General features: G+C 32.0%; 1 non-coding gene across 1 annotated transcript; it reads right to left on the bottom strand.

Moving 5' to 3' along the window:
- Positions 1-6,158: 6,158 nt before the first annotated feature.
- LOC105325688 (uncharacterized) lies at positions 6,159-16,788 on the bottom strand. Its single transcript, XR_004597620.2, has 4 exons — positions 16,734-16,788; positions 7,303-7,468; positions 7,018-7,107; positions 6,159-6,543 (listed from the first exon to the last, which is right to left on the bottom strand). It is a non-coding gene; the product is annotated as an uncharacterized protein (transcript).
- Between the last annotated feature and the right edge of the window lie 1,648 nt (positions 16,789-18,436).

Here is an 18,436-nt window from a genome sequence, read left to right as displayed (position 1 = left end):
ATTGTCATCATTGTAAAGTCCAAAAACAAGCAATTAAACAAAAATCTTTTTTTTTTACAACTATACATTGAAATTTTAATCATTTTGATAGCATATTTTTTCAGCAGTCTATAATTCTTGACAAAGAAAACTATCAAATGTGTAATTTTTAAGTTGTCGAAAGTCGTAAAATTATATTCTCATTAGAATGATTTATTAAAAATGTATCTTAATTTTGATGATGATGATGTTGATGATGATGTAAAGAAGATTTGATAAAATTTAATGCATTTTTATTTTATCTGATGATTCAAATTTGAAAATACATCATCTTTTTTTCAATTCAACATGATGTTTTGACACGGAATAAAACATAAGCTAATTCAAGATGTCTTCAAGATCGTGTACTGTTTAGACCCTTTCAATATCTTTGAGAAAATTATATCAAAATAAATATATAGAAAACATTTATGTTTTAATGCTAACGTATTTATAATGTTCCTAACTAAATGACAGTTAATATCACTTCTAAACTTTTGATGTGAATCGGATGTATAATTTGGTGACTATATAGACTGTTTAAGATTCATAAAAAACAAAGATTTTAAAACATTCTGATTTTATTGTGGGTGTACTAACTGTAGATTTCTTATCAGAAGAGAGGTATTAATATTCACTTGTAACCGCAGGAAGTACATTTCGCGGATTTTAAAATCCTGCTTCTATTTTTGAACAGATATAAATAAATGAAAGTATGAATTAAAAAAAATTCTGTGTTCGGGAGTTTTTATTCTTCCCATTTGATGCAATTTATGTCGCGGAATTTTGTACTCGCAAAAAATAGGCAATCTACAGTATGTTACCTGCTAAAAGTGTCTCTAGAAAGAAAATGCATCTGGTTTGAATTTATGTTTTTTGTCAACAGAAACGATTATTTACAATTATGAACAAGAAAAAAAATATATTATGATTTTTACTGGTAAAACCCAGATCTAACATTGAGTTATGCACTGTTTTATTCAGAGTAGATAACAACGTTTTGAATTTTAAAAGCTCTGAATAATAGCAATTTATTTGTTGAACATATATTAAAATAAGTATAAATACATGTAAGTTACCAAGGCCTATTCTTTAAAATACAATATTGTTGATTTTAAACATTTCGTCAATAATCTGGAACAAATGTTGCCTATCGGCAACTATTTTTACCCGACGCTCTCTATGATATTTTTTTCTAAAGTCATTATTATTTTGAGTTGAATTTTTTAGTCCTTATTAAAAAAAGCCAGACCATTATTATCGCATTTTGGGGATTTTTTTTTACCTTTAAGCATCGTTACCTTTAAGTCAACCCTTTAACTTTTACAACAATTTATCAACCCTAGCAATGTCAAATGAGAAAGAAATAACTTGTGTTATGTAAACTCAAATTTTAGTTGGCTGCATTTTTGTTATTTGAGTGCATGTAAAGGAACATATTTTAACAATCTATGTATAGCTGTTTATGAAATAAAAACGTTTCAGTGTTTTATTTGAACATTTGTTTTTAATATTTTTGCTTTCTTTAGGGACAGCCCAGAGCTAATAGCATATCGTAAAAACATAAAGGTGTGTATAAATCGATCAAACATTTTTAAAACAACATCAATAAGTAATTTAGGTGACACTGGTTCAACAACAAGAAAAGTATAATTACATTTTATTAAAAGATTTCTCCTTTTTTATATATATTTTTAGCACTTTCTTTGTTTACATTTCACGCATGAAACATGTGATAGATTAAACTTTTAAAATTATCAAAATCTGACGGACAGGAGAGTCAAAGAACTATATATGATATTAGTCAAATTTGGCCCCAAAAATTCGCTATTTTTAAAATGATTCAGGTACATTAATTTGTTGTGTTATTTTATAAAAGAGTTGACATGAAATATGTTTTTCACCTATTTATTTGATTTATATGCACTCACTGGCAGTATATGACGTCAGAAGTGACGCTATTTTTATAATTCAATCAAAATCAACCAAAAATTGACATTTTTCTTATCTTTTTTCGAATGGGAAATATAGAGCGACTCTTTGAACAAAAACGAACTTTATGTCACTTATAAGTATTGGAAAGATACATCTTTGGTGAAAATATTTTGTTTGTTCAAGTAGTCGCTTAATGTTTCCTGAAAGAAAAACTACCTCAAAACAAGCCGTTTTATGCTAAAAATGAGAAAATGGCGGGAAAAGATAAACTTTATGATGTCATATCTTTAAATTGTGGGCACTAAAATCAAAATGAAAATTATGAAAAAACTTCAAATGTATATTTGTACAAATAAAACAAAGAATTACAGTAAAATGACAATGTTCATTTTAGGGGGCCATTTTAGGCTCAAACCATATATAGTCCTTTGTCTTAAGTATTTGTTTATGAAAAAAATATAATGTTTTGTTTGAAAAATTCATACATGGTGATTCACTTGAATAAATTATCAAACTCTTGTCATTAAACTTCCATTTGCATTATTAAAGCAGTTTGTAACACTTATTTTTATGACGTGTTTTCTCGTTTATATTTGAGTGCAGTGTTCCATAATGGCCCGATGTACTCGAGTGATGTTTTGTTTTTGCCTAAAATAACCTGGTATGAATATAAAACTTGTATTTATAACATACAAATATATAATTAGTTCTAACAGACAATATTAGACGGAACTTGATGTCTATAGGAAATAAAAGTAATTTTTGAGGCAATTTAACATGTGTAATAAAATTAAACTACGAAATTGTATACCCCTATACCGCGTCTCAATCACCAATTTGCACTTAAGTGCAATTTAGGCTAGATTGTTGAAACTTGTGGGTTTTTTTTAAATGTTGATCTTTACTCTGATCAATGATTATCAATATTTTCATTTTCTATCCTGGACAGGGATGGGGTAATGGTAATTTGTAATGGTAATTAAGTGTAATTTATTACAAATTTTGATTTAATAGAAAGTAATGTGTAACATATATTTTTCAATTACATGTAATGGTAATTTAATTAATTACTTTCAAAAAAGGCATGTAATTAAAATTTCTTTTCCATCACACACTGATGAGTTTGAACAGGTTGCCCCCCCCCCCGATAGGAAATCTCATAGATAAAATCTGATAGGCAATTTCAAATCAAATTCCTGCAGGAAATACTCTTCTCCTATAAGAAATATAATTCCTATGGGTTTTGTAAAAAAAATCCTATATGATTTTCTACATTTCCTATTGGAGAATCATTTTTCCTATGGGAATTATTATTTTCCTATGGGATGTTAATTCTTAAAGGTAAATACATGTATCTCACCTGTGAGGTTAAACACACTAAAACAAAAGTGGTTATTTACTCTCTAGACAATGGTCTATCATTCGGTATATACGGATTTTTCCTAAACTGCATCTTAAGCGGGTGCAAAAATGCTACCTTGGCACTGGCATAATTATCCGGCACAGTGTTAACTTAAATCATAAGTTTGCAAATTCAAGAAATGGTGGATAGATACATTACGGTGTAAAAATTCACCAAATATTTTTATAGTTTATCGCTTTTATTTTATATTTTGTTAAAAATAATCTGCAGGGGAAAAACACTACAAACCTTTTTGAACATGCTTTTGTAGTTCAATTTACAAAATAATCAATTTAATGAGTCGTACCAAGGCATTTTGTTAATAAACACGTTTGAATGTGCATGCCATTTTGTCGGAAATCGCATTCGGAATGTCTCAGATTTTATCATTAACATGGCGACCGTAAACAGCGAATTTTCAAAATTGATGTTAAAAGAGGCAGTGATCTCGTTGCAAAAACAGTGAATGTGGTAAAATGGGATTTTAAAAGAGCAACATTGTAGGTATTTGAGACTAATCTTATGAAAATTTAGGCGAGATACAGCTCGATATATATTTTATTTTCTACGGAGCGAGTATTCTATCGTTAAACCGGGTCCGTAGGACATCTGTCATTTTAACGATAGAACATTCTATCTAGAATGTTTTAAGTGATTCAAATTAATGATATCTGTAGGAGGGGGATCCGAAGCTTATTTTAAGTAAGAACACTTCTTATTGTTTTTGAAAAACGACTGACTAAAATTTTCAGATATTGAGGGGGAAAAACAGGCCTTGATGTCAGTAATATGAATTTCTTTTGCAAAAATCAGCAAATATAAAATCAGATTTGAAAAATTCCTTAAGAGGAAAATTTACCTTGAATATGTTATCAATCTTTTGGGTGTTGTATGCAAGTCTGTTGTTTTATTTAATGTTCAAATATTTAGTAATGATATATTTTTGAAACATCCTATTTTGTACTCTAATTAAACGATACATAATATATGTATGTATATAATCATAACATATGGTACATTGTATTGCTTCTCAAACAATTTGTATAGAGGAGGGCATTGCATTGACAACATTATGACCCTTTTAGACGAAATGTTCGAAAATTCCATGCGACAAGGAAACAACAACGAAGAGCTTTTACATTTTTAAAACTGATATTATGTTTTTGTATACATATTTTTTAAAACTGAAACTTGTTTTTATCACATTCAGTGACTTTGAAAGTGGTGTTTCACTCCAGTGATTTATTTATCGGCAGGACCTAGCCCTGCAAAAATTTGTGTCATTTAAAACACAGTTTAATGTAAAAATGATGTTTAAAAGGATAGACAGGGGTAAATATCAATCGTAAATAGAATAATTAAATAACTCTTAACATGTTCGTAGATAGTTATATTTTTGATCTTGCATCAAGAAATGTGTTTAACATTTTAGTATTTTAGTGGGGCTTTATCATCTGTAAACAAGCTTAATGATGCTTTTAAAGTTTATGAATGACGCATATCCTATACGGGAAAGAAAGGCTATGGAACTAGTACCAGTTCATAAACACAGATGCGTATTCACGTGTGTGTGTCGCAGTTATTATATAAATATTTTTTGTCGTACACATTTAATACTTTTTTACGCGCATTGTAAATCGATCATGTGCAAGTTGTGAATGAGTGAATGTTGTTTGGTTGTTGTTTTTTTAAAACAAAAACTGCCTCGCATACTTTCACATGACATTTGGTATCAACAGATACATGTATTACACCACTGGATTTAGATCATTTTATTCAGTATGTCTTTAAAATGAAGAAACGCTGATCATTTCTTGTTCTGTATACCAGTAATAAACGATTTCTGTTTCTGTATTTCATTTTAAAAACCATGGCTATTTATTTTTCACTGAAAATTCTACTTAGGAAATGAACCTTCTTGTTAAGTTTTTTTCAGCTAACAAAACATTGATACATCAGAGTTCAGTTAGTGTCAAATGCAGAATTTATGTGAGGAGATGTACATGTAACTGCAAATCCATGAATAAAAACTTGCTTTGTTAACATCTTACACGGTTCAAAACAAGATGACAGGTGTATATAATGAATATCTATTCTTTTTAATTAACAACAAATCAGATTTCACAAAGAGGGTAATATTGACCCAAAGCTGGATAAGCGTACAATCTTTGATAAAAAGCCATTTTGAATGAATCCGGAACGTTGTTATTGTCGATTGTTCCTGTGTAAGGCAATGGGGTTCCGTCGTCGGCCAACCAGGGAGCTGAAAGGGAACTCCTGGATCCCTGTATCCAAACATACCTTCCCTTACTATACACAAATACAATAATTAGAACGACAAAATGTCCTACACGACATTAATTTTTTTTTCTTCAATTGTTATGTCTACAAAAATATGTGTTTTATCATATCCATATTAATAAAGTATTGCAATAGCGATCTTAGTAGAATTAATTATTGTCTTTAAATATTGCTAATTGCAAACACCTAATCTGATTGAAAAGTCTTCAAGAGACTCCCTAAGACGTTACCTATTATTCTATGCGTCTTTTTATGTTTGGTTTTACTTATGTAACTACATTAGGGGGTCTCTGATTAATATTTTGTATATGTATTGCATAATAGTTCTAGTCATTTGGCCCACTTTATTGTGTTTTTGTGATGTCTATTTCCCGTTGGTGTGTAAAATAGGGGGGGGGGGGGTCATTATTGCATTCAGCACCACATGTATTAATACTATGTAACATGTTTATGACCCCCCCCCCCTCCCACACACACACACACACACACAAACACACACACACACACGCACACACGTTTTGTATACATCATTTCGTTATTTACTAAATAAATGATGTCTATAATCACTATACTGCTTGAGCAAAAAACAGACCCAGTCTCCTTGGCAACGTTTGTTTAAAAAGCAAAGAAACATTAACTCAACTTATTATTCTAATGTTTCAATCAATTAAATGTTAATTCAATGTTGCAAAAGATTACGAGCATACCAAGAAGTGAGAGTACTTCTTGTGACTCCTCTGCCGAGTTCACTAGCAGCAGACGACCGCCATCTTGAGCACACCGTTGTTTCGCTTCCGGTTGGATTAGCTTAGCGTCCTTTATGAGCCGATAGCATCCCAAAATCGGGCTTCTAGCATATCCTTTGGCAATGCATGGATCTATTGAATCTATTGAAATGTTACATTGTAGTAGACATTTTAAACTGGCGCAGCATTTCAATGTGAATAAGGCAATGTTTGGTAACATTTTTAGTTTACATTTTAAATGTTTCTTCAAAATATGTTCATTCATTGTTTCCTCGCAATGTATCAAAATAAGAAGTATTTTGAATAAAATAAAAACTTATAATTCATCTCAGGATTTTACACTTATAAACACTACTTGTTCTTTGTCTTTTTTCTGAACTCATATTTATTTTCCCACATTACTTCAGCTGTTAAATATATATAATAATATTATACATAAATATTTTGGACAAAATTATGTAATGAATGTTAAGAATTACATGTGGAGTCAACAGTAATGACTGACAATGAATTGCATTCTTACCGGTGCATTTCACTTTACTGTTTTTAAGGTTATGATTATAAGAACCAAGTATAATAAAGGAACAAATTTAAAGCAATAGTTTTCTGCATCACCTTCCGCCTGCTTATTCCCTGGAAAGTTCAAAACCAAAACCCCAGTCGTCAGTAATGCAAGTTCGCCTTCACTGAAGGTGTAACTTCCAGCTATTATAAGCAGATAATGGTCAAAATTGACCTACATGTAGCATCTCGATAACAGTTTCAATCAGTAAGACCGTTATTTACATATTTTGAGTTAATGTTTACAAACTTTATTTACGTTTTTTCAAAACCGACTTTTTAGGGTTCATATGAAACCCAAGTATACTACAGAATGTATTATGGCATACATGTACTTACATAATGACGCCCCAAGAGCTGCACCAACCATCAGGCTACTCAAGAGAATGCGGTTGTTCGTTGTCGTGGCAACTGTGGAAATCATCATATATGATATCACGATGGATAGAAATACATATTTCGTCGAATATTTCATCGCTGTAATTGTTGCCTATCATTGATGTATCTAAACATATGAAAGAAATGATATATTTGATAAACATGTTAGAGAAATTATATATATATATATATATATATATATATATATATATATATATATATATATATATATATATATATATATATATATATATATTTATATATGTTGCAATTTAGCGTAAGGCTTAGAGTCATAAGTGTTTTGGAATAAGAAAGAAGGACTTCTGAACAGTTGGGTTTTTCAAAAGTGTGAATGTGATTAAACTATTATAGAGTCATTTATAAAGTTATGAATTGATATTGATATACATATATAATGTTTGAAATCGTCATGCATTATAATTGCAAAGAATGATATTCAATTTGATTCTTTAATTGCATGCAATTCAATAAAAGAAATGTTGGTTGTTAAGTGGACAATGTTAAAATCTTTAATTTTTTACTAATTGGTGTTATATAGGGGTACTTAATTGTAATTTAAAACCTGTTTAATCCAATATACACCGAACATGAACAATTAACAAATAAATTAACATTGCTTTTATTGATAAAACAGCAATAACATTCAGTATACGCTATATACTGATTATTATATTTTTTTAAGCATTCCATAATGAGACAACAGTGATCGACACGTTAAAAGTTTTTGTTTTTTATATAATAATGTTTGTAGGAAAATCACGTTAAGATATATTTTTTCAACCTTTAAAGCAATATGAGCTGTTTTTTTAAGAATGTTATTTTGCTGCAAAAACCTGCTAGTGCGATAAGTCTGCATGTAACTTAAACTTTTATGATAAATAAGATTTGAAAACATCAAAATTGTTGTCAAGAGAAAAATTTCTCTTCAAAGGAATATATAGCAGATCAATTATTGTACAGGACGACAATAATTCAATTTTGCTCCAATTAAGGCTTCTTGACGGCTTTTTCCACAAAAATATGGCTTAAGGATATTAAAAAACCATGATTTTTTTGTCATTTTAGAAGAAAATAATATTTTTGTAAAAAACGAATTCAACATGAAAATTGCAGCTCATATTTGGCTGTGTATTCTATTTTAAGGCAGAATGTGGATTTCGCTTAACAAAGTACATCGCCAAATTTCAAACATATAAGTAGACAGATATAATAATATTATACCACTTTCTCTTAATATTTTCTTTGTAAAATTACAGGAGAGAGAGAGAGAGAGAGAGAGAGAGAGAGAGAGAGAGAGAGAGAGAGAGAGAGAGAGAGAGAGAGAGTCGATGTAAATCACAGGTGCGCTAACACCGTTAAAATTAAAGCTTGCTAGTTGGTCTGCCCTACCCTAGCTACCTCCTCTCTTTTCTCGTTTTAGAGGCTTAATTATTGTCTATATATGCTTGTAACAATCAAATCAATTTCAAATTCTAAATCAAACTGAATTTGACACTACAAAACTCTCTGTCTGTCTGTCTGTCTGTCTGTCTGTGTGTCTGTCTGTCTGTCCGTCTGTCTGTCTGTCTGTCTCTCTCTCTCTCTCTCTCTCTCTCTCTCTCTCTCTCTCTCTCTCTCTCTCTCTCTCTCTCTCTCTTTCTCTCATATCGACAATGGCATTGCCATACCCTACAGTACACTATTCTTATCTGGATTTTTGTCTTTGAGGTTGTAAATCATTATATCTTCTATGGTTTAAAACTTTATCATAACCTATATTTTGACATGTCGATTATTTTTTTGAGTTTCGTTTCATATATAAAACATTTAGATAAAACAGATCTTTCTTCGCGAGCCGATTTTTACACAGTTGGGGCGAATACACTTCGGGTTAAAATTGTTCGGGGGGAAATACATACAGGGCAAACAAAACCACTTAGATTCGCAAAGCCAACAGTGTTATTTCTAATTTAATTGTTTATACTGTGTGGGGTTAATTCATCAATGTTAATTTAACCATTTTATAACCACTATATAAGAGCTATTAAGACATTTATTTGTAGGAAAGAGCATGTACGAATGATCTTTATTAAGAACAGTTTGATGTTGCTAGGATACAGGTTTCAGATCCATGATTTGATTGGTTAATTTAGATATTGAATCTCGAATTTCGAATCTCGAATCTCGTATTTCGAATCTCGTATTTCGAATCTCGAATCTCAAATGATCCTTCTCGGCTTTCGTAAAACTTGACTTGCAATTTATTGAATGCTGCATTTGTAATAAATAAGCATGTAAACATCGTTTTGATATTGAAAAAGAACATATGAATTCCTACTAGTTCTTACTTCTCCTATATAATCAATTTTGGCAACTTAACCTATTTTTCTGAACAAAGGTAATTGTTAAGGGCTCTGCACTCAAACATTTTTCCTTAAAAATAGCTTACCAGTAATCATTATAATCATGGTAAATGCATACGAACATTTTTATTACTTGTGTTAATATTACCAAGTTTCAAAAGTCTTTTATATTTTAGTTGATATTGTTAATTACTAATCAGAAACCTTTACTACATATGTAGTACATACAAATCTGTGCTTTGAAATATACGCGAAAAAGGCCGCGCGCGATGCTACCGCTTTTCGGTATAAAATCAACCTATTTTTCATCACTGTAGGTTAACATGTATGCTAATTAACCAAAAAATCTCATTGAGCGAAATCATTGTACGAAAACAATACGTTTTACCAGTGGTATCAAGTATTCGTTTGACAGTATTTTTATTTTAAACATAAGTAAAAAGGTTAATAATTCAGATTAAGTTACCTTTCTTAAACGTAAATGTAAGTAATAAACAGCAATGTTAATATTTTCACCGGGATATGAACTTGCTTGGTACGTGATCAAATCTTCTTAAAAGCCATTCGAACTGTTTATTTCCTGAATAAATCTATTCAAACGCGTGATGACTTGCTGTCTCCCGAAGAGTCAGTAAATAGGTATTATGTAACACCGACGAAAACTATACTTGACGGCGATGTAGTTATGGAACTTTGACTTCAACGTAGCGACTTGGATTATACTAAAGGTGTTTCGAGTTTAGAAACGAGGGAAATCGAATGCCGCCGGTCAATAGTTTCCATGACTATCCACCATGGGCAGAAAGCAAGGAAACTATTACACGGTTAGACAAAATAACATATTTATTCCCTGTAATTTTACAAAGAAAATATTTAGAGAGAGTGGTATAATATTATTATCTCTCTCTCTCTCTCTCTCTCTCTCTCTCTCTCTCTCTCTCTCATCACCTAGCATTTCCTTTTCCGTGAGGGGGCTTGGGGTATTTGTGATGTCTTACATTAGCTAGCGAAAATGATAAAAAAACATGAAATTTTCTTTAAATTGTGTGCGGATGTTATACGCCAATAATCTGTTTTCAGTATATACATTTCAAGAGGGGGGGGGGGGGGGCGGCTATATAGTCCTAATTAATTTGTCAGTTATTCTGTCCCCACTTTGTTTTCTCTTCGTTTTCCAGGGTTTTTTTATTTGGCTCGGCAAATTAATATAAAACTTTCTGTGTAGCTCCATAACGATGCACTGTAGATAAATTATGAGTAGTTTTACTTTTGATAAACAGGTACATATCCGTACTTGATTTTTAATTTGACTCTTATAATCGGATTTAATATTCCAATAATTATAGGGTTGGAAAGAGTAGACGGGACTTTTTTGCGCATATCCTACTGTACCATTCATTCAACACAGGTATTAGCACTCATCGAGTTCGACTTGCTTTCCTTTTCTTTCATCCACTGGATTTAAAGCTATTAATTTTTGAAAATATTTTGAATTTAAGGCCTGATTATATATAAATTAGAGCTGCGCTGGTGTATATATTTACCCAAATGGACCAAAATATAACCAAATGAATCTAAAAGTGTTGAATTAGATTTGAACGTACGACTCTTTTTTTCAATTCTAATCGGGTATGTCCTTTAGAAAAATCTTGAACCACACACATTTTAGCAAATAAAACGAAAATTGTTTCATTTTTTTATGGGGAGGGAGGTGGTGCCGGTAAAGGACATGTATTGCTTGTGGCAGTTGTGCTATACTCTCATTTGTTATACTAGGTAATACTACATATTGATATAAAATGAAAGTTTCCAATTACACTGTATAGCTTCTATCACGCATTTTGACCCGTGCGATAGTTTAAAACAATTTTCAAAGCATTTAATGTAATTCTACCGATCTTTTTTGAAATTTAATTTTCTGGAACCCCGCCTGATACGTCCGCCTTCTTGTATATTAGAATTACATGTACGTTGACCATATGTACACATTAACTTAATCGGCTATGTTATGGGACGATAACATTTTTTAATCAATGTTTTTGCAGGATATGTAACAAATAACAGCCTATTTGTGGGTTTTTGCACTGATTATTTGAGATAATTTGCCGCCATCTTTTATGCATTCCACACACCACTCACAGTTTCTTTATTTGGTGTTCTGTGTGTATGGCGACAAATTGGTAAATTTGCACCACCCACCCCTTGTAGCTTCATCCTGATTACATTTTATCTGGCTAAGTGTAATGTAGTAGTATATTAAATACACACATCTTTGTTTGCAGTGCTTATTTACATCTTTAGAGATTTACTTACAAAAAAAGTAAACATTTGTATGACTTATATGTAATTATTGTCAATTTTGGTGCGGGGGGGGGGGGGGGTGGGGTAGGAAACTAAAAAGAAACTTAACTTGGCTGTGAAACATATGCTTTTATTCTTTCTTGTTGATATATCAATGAATGATATATAACAAAATATATGTACAGCAATTAATTTTGAAATATTCATGCACAATCAAATAAAGGGTTTTACTGTTCTCTGCACAAGAAATCGGCAATGTGAACAAATTGGCACCCTATCATCCCTACCTTTAATTGTAGAGAGTAGGTACGTATCCTTCTATATTGAAAACAATTCCAAAAGTAAGAATCATAATAAGTTGTTTACTGAGGAAAAGGAAAAAAAATTGTATTTATTAATAATTCCGTATGATGTGATACTATCTCAATGATTTGTTTATAATCATAGTACTAGTGTATCACTGTATGCATACATAAAAACGATAAGTAATGCTTATATTTATTAGTGAAACGGGACAGATTATTTATATTTAGATTATTTAGATACATGTACTAATCTTCATGCGGGGATCTAGAAAGGAGGGGGTCAGGGGATCTGGACCCCCTCCTCGGGAAAATTGGAGCTTATTAAATTTACATAGTAAAATTTTTTAAAATTGGCCTAGGACCCCCTACAGAAAAAATTAGCTACGCTTATGAAGTTCTCTACCATAACCGCATTTTTACACAAAAGGGGTGAATAAACCCGGGTTTTAAACTATTACTGGTGGTGAAATACCTTAGGGTTCAAATGCATCAGGTGGAAATGCACCAGGGCAAACAAAATCACTTAGATCCGCGAAGCACACTGCATTATTACTAGTCTACTTAGATATTCTGTGTAAAAGTAAATACAAATAATTATTTAGTTAGGTAGGGAGAAGTGAACATAGCATTCATTTGTATATAAGAGCATGTACGTATGATTTTTATTTAGAACAGTTTGATGTCGCTAGGATACATATTTTCAGATCCTTGATTTGATTGGTTAATTTAGATATTGAATCTCGAATTTCGAATCTCGAATCTCGTATTTCGAATCTGGTATTTCGAATCTCGAATCTCGAATGATCCTTCTCAGCTTTCGTAAAGTTTACTGTTATGGCCAAGTTAAAAGATATATTCAATCCTCGTTAAAGCCACGTGTGGATTTGCAAAGCTTCTTTTTCCATTGCGAGGATAATATCGACATGTCTTGTAACTAATGTAATCACGGGAAGTGGCTTCTTTCATCGTTTAATGTAAAACACATGCTTGAAAACAAACTTGTCATCCAAGCGTCTAAATAAAGCCTTTGTGTGCCTCCGATTCAAAGTCACGCGCTAATTTCAAACCCGACGAGAATTTTTGACCACAATGGCTTCCAAAATGACTATCTATCAAAACAAGGAACGCATTTTAAAGAAAAGCGGTAGATTTTAAAATAAAAGCGGTAGGCGGGAGACAGAGCTAAAAAGCGGTAGACTTCCGCGTAAATCGGTAGAGTTAACATGTATGTAATTAGATCCTCGGACCCGGCGCAGACAGGTTCATCACTGGACTTAATTACCCACTTTTCTATACTTACTACTATATTAAAACAATAGACTCGAATTTTTTAGCTTTAATACCGATAAATCGGAAGAGTACTGTCTTTTGTTTTATATATTTTAAACATCATTGGTACTTGAAGATTACCAATTTGTTTTTATTTTTTTCAACCAAGCTTCGTTAATTAATAATCAACGAAAATTCCTCCAAAAATTCCGGAAATCATCTGAATTTTTGGGATTTTACAATCTTGCGCATGCGCATTACATTCACACTAAACCAGGGGAGGCTCTTTATTTTATGTTTCCAAAATATCACATTTACATGGATAAACTTGGAAACGATAAAACAAATGCGTGTTAATTTTCATTGGAATTTTTTTCTGTTCATCAAAGAAAATACGGGAGATAACTCTTACATAGTGCATTTACTATAAAAAATCCCGAGAGTTTCGAATGTCAACATGGGGTGTAAAAACGTTGTTGAAATATGTGGAATTTTGCAATTATAGAATTAAACTTTTCGAAGAAAGGTATTTACATGTTCTGAACAATTTGACTGTTATTTGCAATGCAACTTTATTAATTTTCTCCAGAGACATAAATAAAATGTTATCTATGTCTCTGTTTTCTCCAAAATCGTTTTGGAGCGATTCTGCAATTTTCTGCTACATTACGGGTATATGGGAGGCATTTTAACTGTGGTTTTGGCCTTCCCCGAGACACAGTTAGATTATTCCAACTCAGCCGAGTGTAGTGAAATTAATGGCATTATTGTAGGCTTGAAGTTTGGTTATGCAAATGTCAACAATATACGGTGTTTCGATGTATCTATTTTGTAAATGCCCGATATCATATGCAATGTCAACCCGTGCGTGCACGGGTCAAAGTGTAGTGAATATAAACAATTATTCGTTATCTGTCTAGCCAATGCACTTTAACTAATCTCTGTAGTATTTTCGTTATGATATTGTAATCAAGGATGCAGAGAAGATTTTCAAAGACTATTTAAAAAGCGAGAATGAGAAGGAATTACAAAAACTGAAAAATTGCAAGTGACGTAGTGAGAAAGATAGTCCAAGAAAATACATTTACCCTGATCGACCGTGCTCAGTACAAAATATTGACAAAAAATGCATGCATTAAAGGAAGAAGGAATCATTTTTTAAGTATTATGAGGTGATAAATTTGGTCTGGGCATGATCAAATCTAATAAAAACACATGGGTTTGATGTCAACGAAATATTTCTACAATTTCTGATAAATATTTTTTTTAAAAGGGCATGGTCACGATTTTGGTCAAAAATTAATTTTTTGATTTTAATGTTTACAATGCTTCAGTAAGGCATTTTTAATAGGCAAATAAAATTTGAGTTTCATTTGTTGAGCATTAAGCGAGTTACAGAGCTTACAATTCTTCCCTATGTAAACAAAGCATTTGTTTACTTTTTAATGTTGAAGTACAAAATTCCAGTTTTAAACTTCAAATGAATGTGTTAATCGTTAGGAAATGTTTATATATGCTTAGAATGAACAAGACGATGGACAAATCAGCTTGAAAAAGATTTTTTACTGGTATATTGAACCTATGTAAACAAAAAACAGGGCACGAGCCTTGTTTACATGACGAAGAATTGTGAGCCCTTTATCTTGCTTAAAACTCACTGACTGACACCCAAATTTCATTTGATCAATAGAACTGCATTCCTTAAGCATTGTAAATATTAAAAACAGAAAAATAAAATTTGACCAAAATCGTGACCATGCCCCTTTAAATTAAAAAGAAAAAGTTTAACCTCTACAATCTTTAATTTATTTAAATATATATTTCCCGACATGTATAAAGAAGATCACAAAGAATCTCTCCATCACGTTGTGACAATATTAGGTCACATAGGTCACGAATATACAAGACGGTCCCGACTTTGGCCTCAAGACACCATCTTTACATCTGTTTGGCGTCATTTGATCACGCATCTGAATTTTTACATAAAGTTTCCATTCATTTTAATCAAAGTAAACCTTTTTAGTGTCCTTGGATATTGAGGGGAAAATATGGTAATAATAAAACTACAAGATAATAAGAATATTACAGTAGTTGTGGTGCGGATGGACAGACGGACGGACTGATAAATAACATTCTGACAGGTCTCTTGAAAAATATTAACTTCGATTTGTTTCTCGAACACCACTTTGTGAGCATTGAACGTAAGCAATGGCAGTTGTTTTTTTTTTAAGAATATCGCGTAACAAGAAATCTATTCCCGGCGACAGAGTAGTTTGTGTTCTATTGAAAATGTTACCGCATGCTAACATTATCACAATTTGTTATATTAAGTATCATTTTAACAGGCCTTAAACTTTCCGTAAGATTTAACAATCTTTTTCTTGCATAAAAACAAGTTAACATTGACGTTGGGTTGAAACGAAATATGTATAGATTGCGTATTTTTAGCCCAGAAGCCCTACAAATGAAATCATGTTGATTTAAAAGAGACATGATGGCAGAGTGGCTAGCGATGAAACAGACAGGCCTACGTCTCATTGCTGTTTGGCACAACTACCCAAAGTTCAAGCTCTTGTTAATATGGTCTTTTGTGTTCGTTTTCTCAAGTTCAAGTTCATTTATTTTCACTCATAACATATAATGTTACATGAGGTGCAGAAGAATTATATACAAAAGTATAAGAAAAGCAGGATTTACAAAAGAAACAGAATAAAGTAAACAATGAATTTGTTATAGTTGTTACTTAGAATGATCGACAAAATCAAATATTTTTCTAATAAAAGTACACATTTTCATTAGTATTAGATGATTTGAAGATGACATAAGTGTTCTAGATTTTAAGATGTTTGGGTTTTTTAAGATAATAATTACTAAACAATTTTTTTCTTACAGGTGACAGTGCACTACATTCTAAAACATAATGATATTCATCGCCAATTTGATTGGCTTCTAACATACATTGTAAAAACAACAATAATTAGTCGTTGTTGATAGAATCTGTCCTATATCAATTACTCAACTTTAGATGAAACCCTTTTTTATGTACAATGATACATATCAATGCAATAACACCAGTTAATAATGTTTCTTTGAACAAGCAGAAATATTTCTAGAAATAAAAACGAAGGTGTTCGGATTTCTGTAAATGAATTACCTTTATGACCGAAGTCTCATCGATCCTTTCTATCAGGGTGTCAGGAAGACGTTAAATATATATCGCTAAGTTATAATGTTACGGCATGCCGTTATTTCACGTTTTGACCTCCATGTGACCCAAAGCAATATCCAAAATGTTAAAATCAAACTTACAAGGTAAATGAGTCGTCGAGAACTTAATACTTTTCTTTTTGGTGACATTATTATTATCATTTTCTTTTTTTTTTCTTTGAAAAAAAAACCTCAAAGACTTTTCTTATTCGCAGTATAGCAATTTCGGATAACTGTTTTTCACTTTGATTTGAAAACAAAGATATTTATTCTTAAATATCTGGATTATATCATAAAACAAGTATACAAGTAATAAATCCAGTCGTAAGTCTTTACGATCAAGCGCGTAAAATATTCTTCACATTGTCATATATGGTTTAAAAAGAATAATGGAAGATATATCAAGAAATAATTTATTCATTTACTACATTTATGTTGATAAACAAGTTATTTTTCTTCTTGTCAGGAAAGTTTTAGCTTGCATTTTCTGTTTGATCATTGTCAGTTTTAGACATTCGTTTATGTAAGTAATAGTTAGATTATTTGGATTGAAATTTACGCCGTTAAGAAGGGGACGGAGAGAGCGATTTCGAAGAGATGAAGTCCCTTTCTTATTCGCGTAATTGCTTAATTAATTTTATATTAATATTTTGATTGCTTAAAATAGTCTGACCTACATAGAACACAGCGAACTTTCATTGGATGACTAAAAGTTTTGCACCAATCAAATATTATCTCTCTTTTAATTACGGCTCTCTAAAGGCCCTGTCACACCAAACTGCGTCCCCACGACGTGTTCACGGCGTTGTAAAACTCATGGAATCGCTGTAGGATGGCAAGGAAAATTCAGAAAAAATGTACAGTTTTATTTGAAATTTTAACAATTGGAGATGTCACGGCGTCCTGACGGCGACGGAGGCGTTCTTACGGAGCTCCCACGGCGTGTAACTGCGTTTCCACAGAGCTCAACTTGGCGATTGACTGCGCTCTCGTTGAGTCTCCGCCGAGCGCTCATGACGTGCTAGGAGTTTTTACCGTGCGTCCATGGCGTGCTCAGCACGCTGACTGCGTGCACAAGCCGTTCTTTACTTCTTGGTAGGTTAATATTAATTTGTATGGGAAACAAACAAAAATTTACAACTAGTAAATAAATGATTAAAAACAAATTGTTTTGATTTTATGAAAAGGTACATTGTAATTGAAACGTAACTACTTCTAAACAATTTGTGAAGGACTAGGACATAACTCTTGGTAGTCAGGTCTACAAAAAAGATCCGTTATTAGTTCTTAGAAAACGTAGAGAAGATGTGAAAACATCAGAACCAAATGGCATGAATTCCATCTACGTCCATTGATAGGTCTTGGAATATTATCAAATGCTACTTTTTACAAGGTCATCTACATCCAGTTTGATAATCGCTTGCAATTGTACAACAGCCATTTTTTGAGTTTTCGTGGTCTTGATGACAACGCACTAGAAACGCCGTGGGAGCGCGGTAAAAACGCAGAAGAAACGTCAGGAGAGCGCGATGAACGCAGCAACAGCTCTATTGGGTCGTTGTGTGAACGCAGCCAAATGAAAAATAACTTGTTCAAACGCTGTGGATGCGCAGTGAGAGCGCGATAGAGACGCAGTGAGATCCCAAAGGA

This window comes from Magallana gigas, chromosome 10, assembly GCF_963853765.1.
Source record: "Magallana gigas chromosome 10, xbMagGiga1.1, whole genome shotgun sequence".
NCBI lineage: Eukaryota > Metazoa > Mollusca > Bivalvia > Ostreida > Ostreidae > Magallana > Magallana gigas.
The sequence above is the reverse complement of the archived record's forward strand: the minus strand, read 5'-3'. Positions and strand labels throughout refer to the sequence as shown.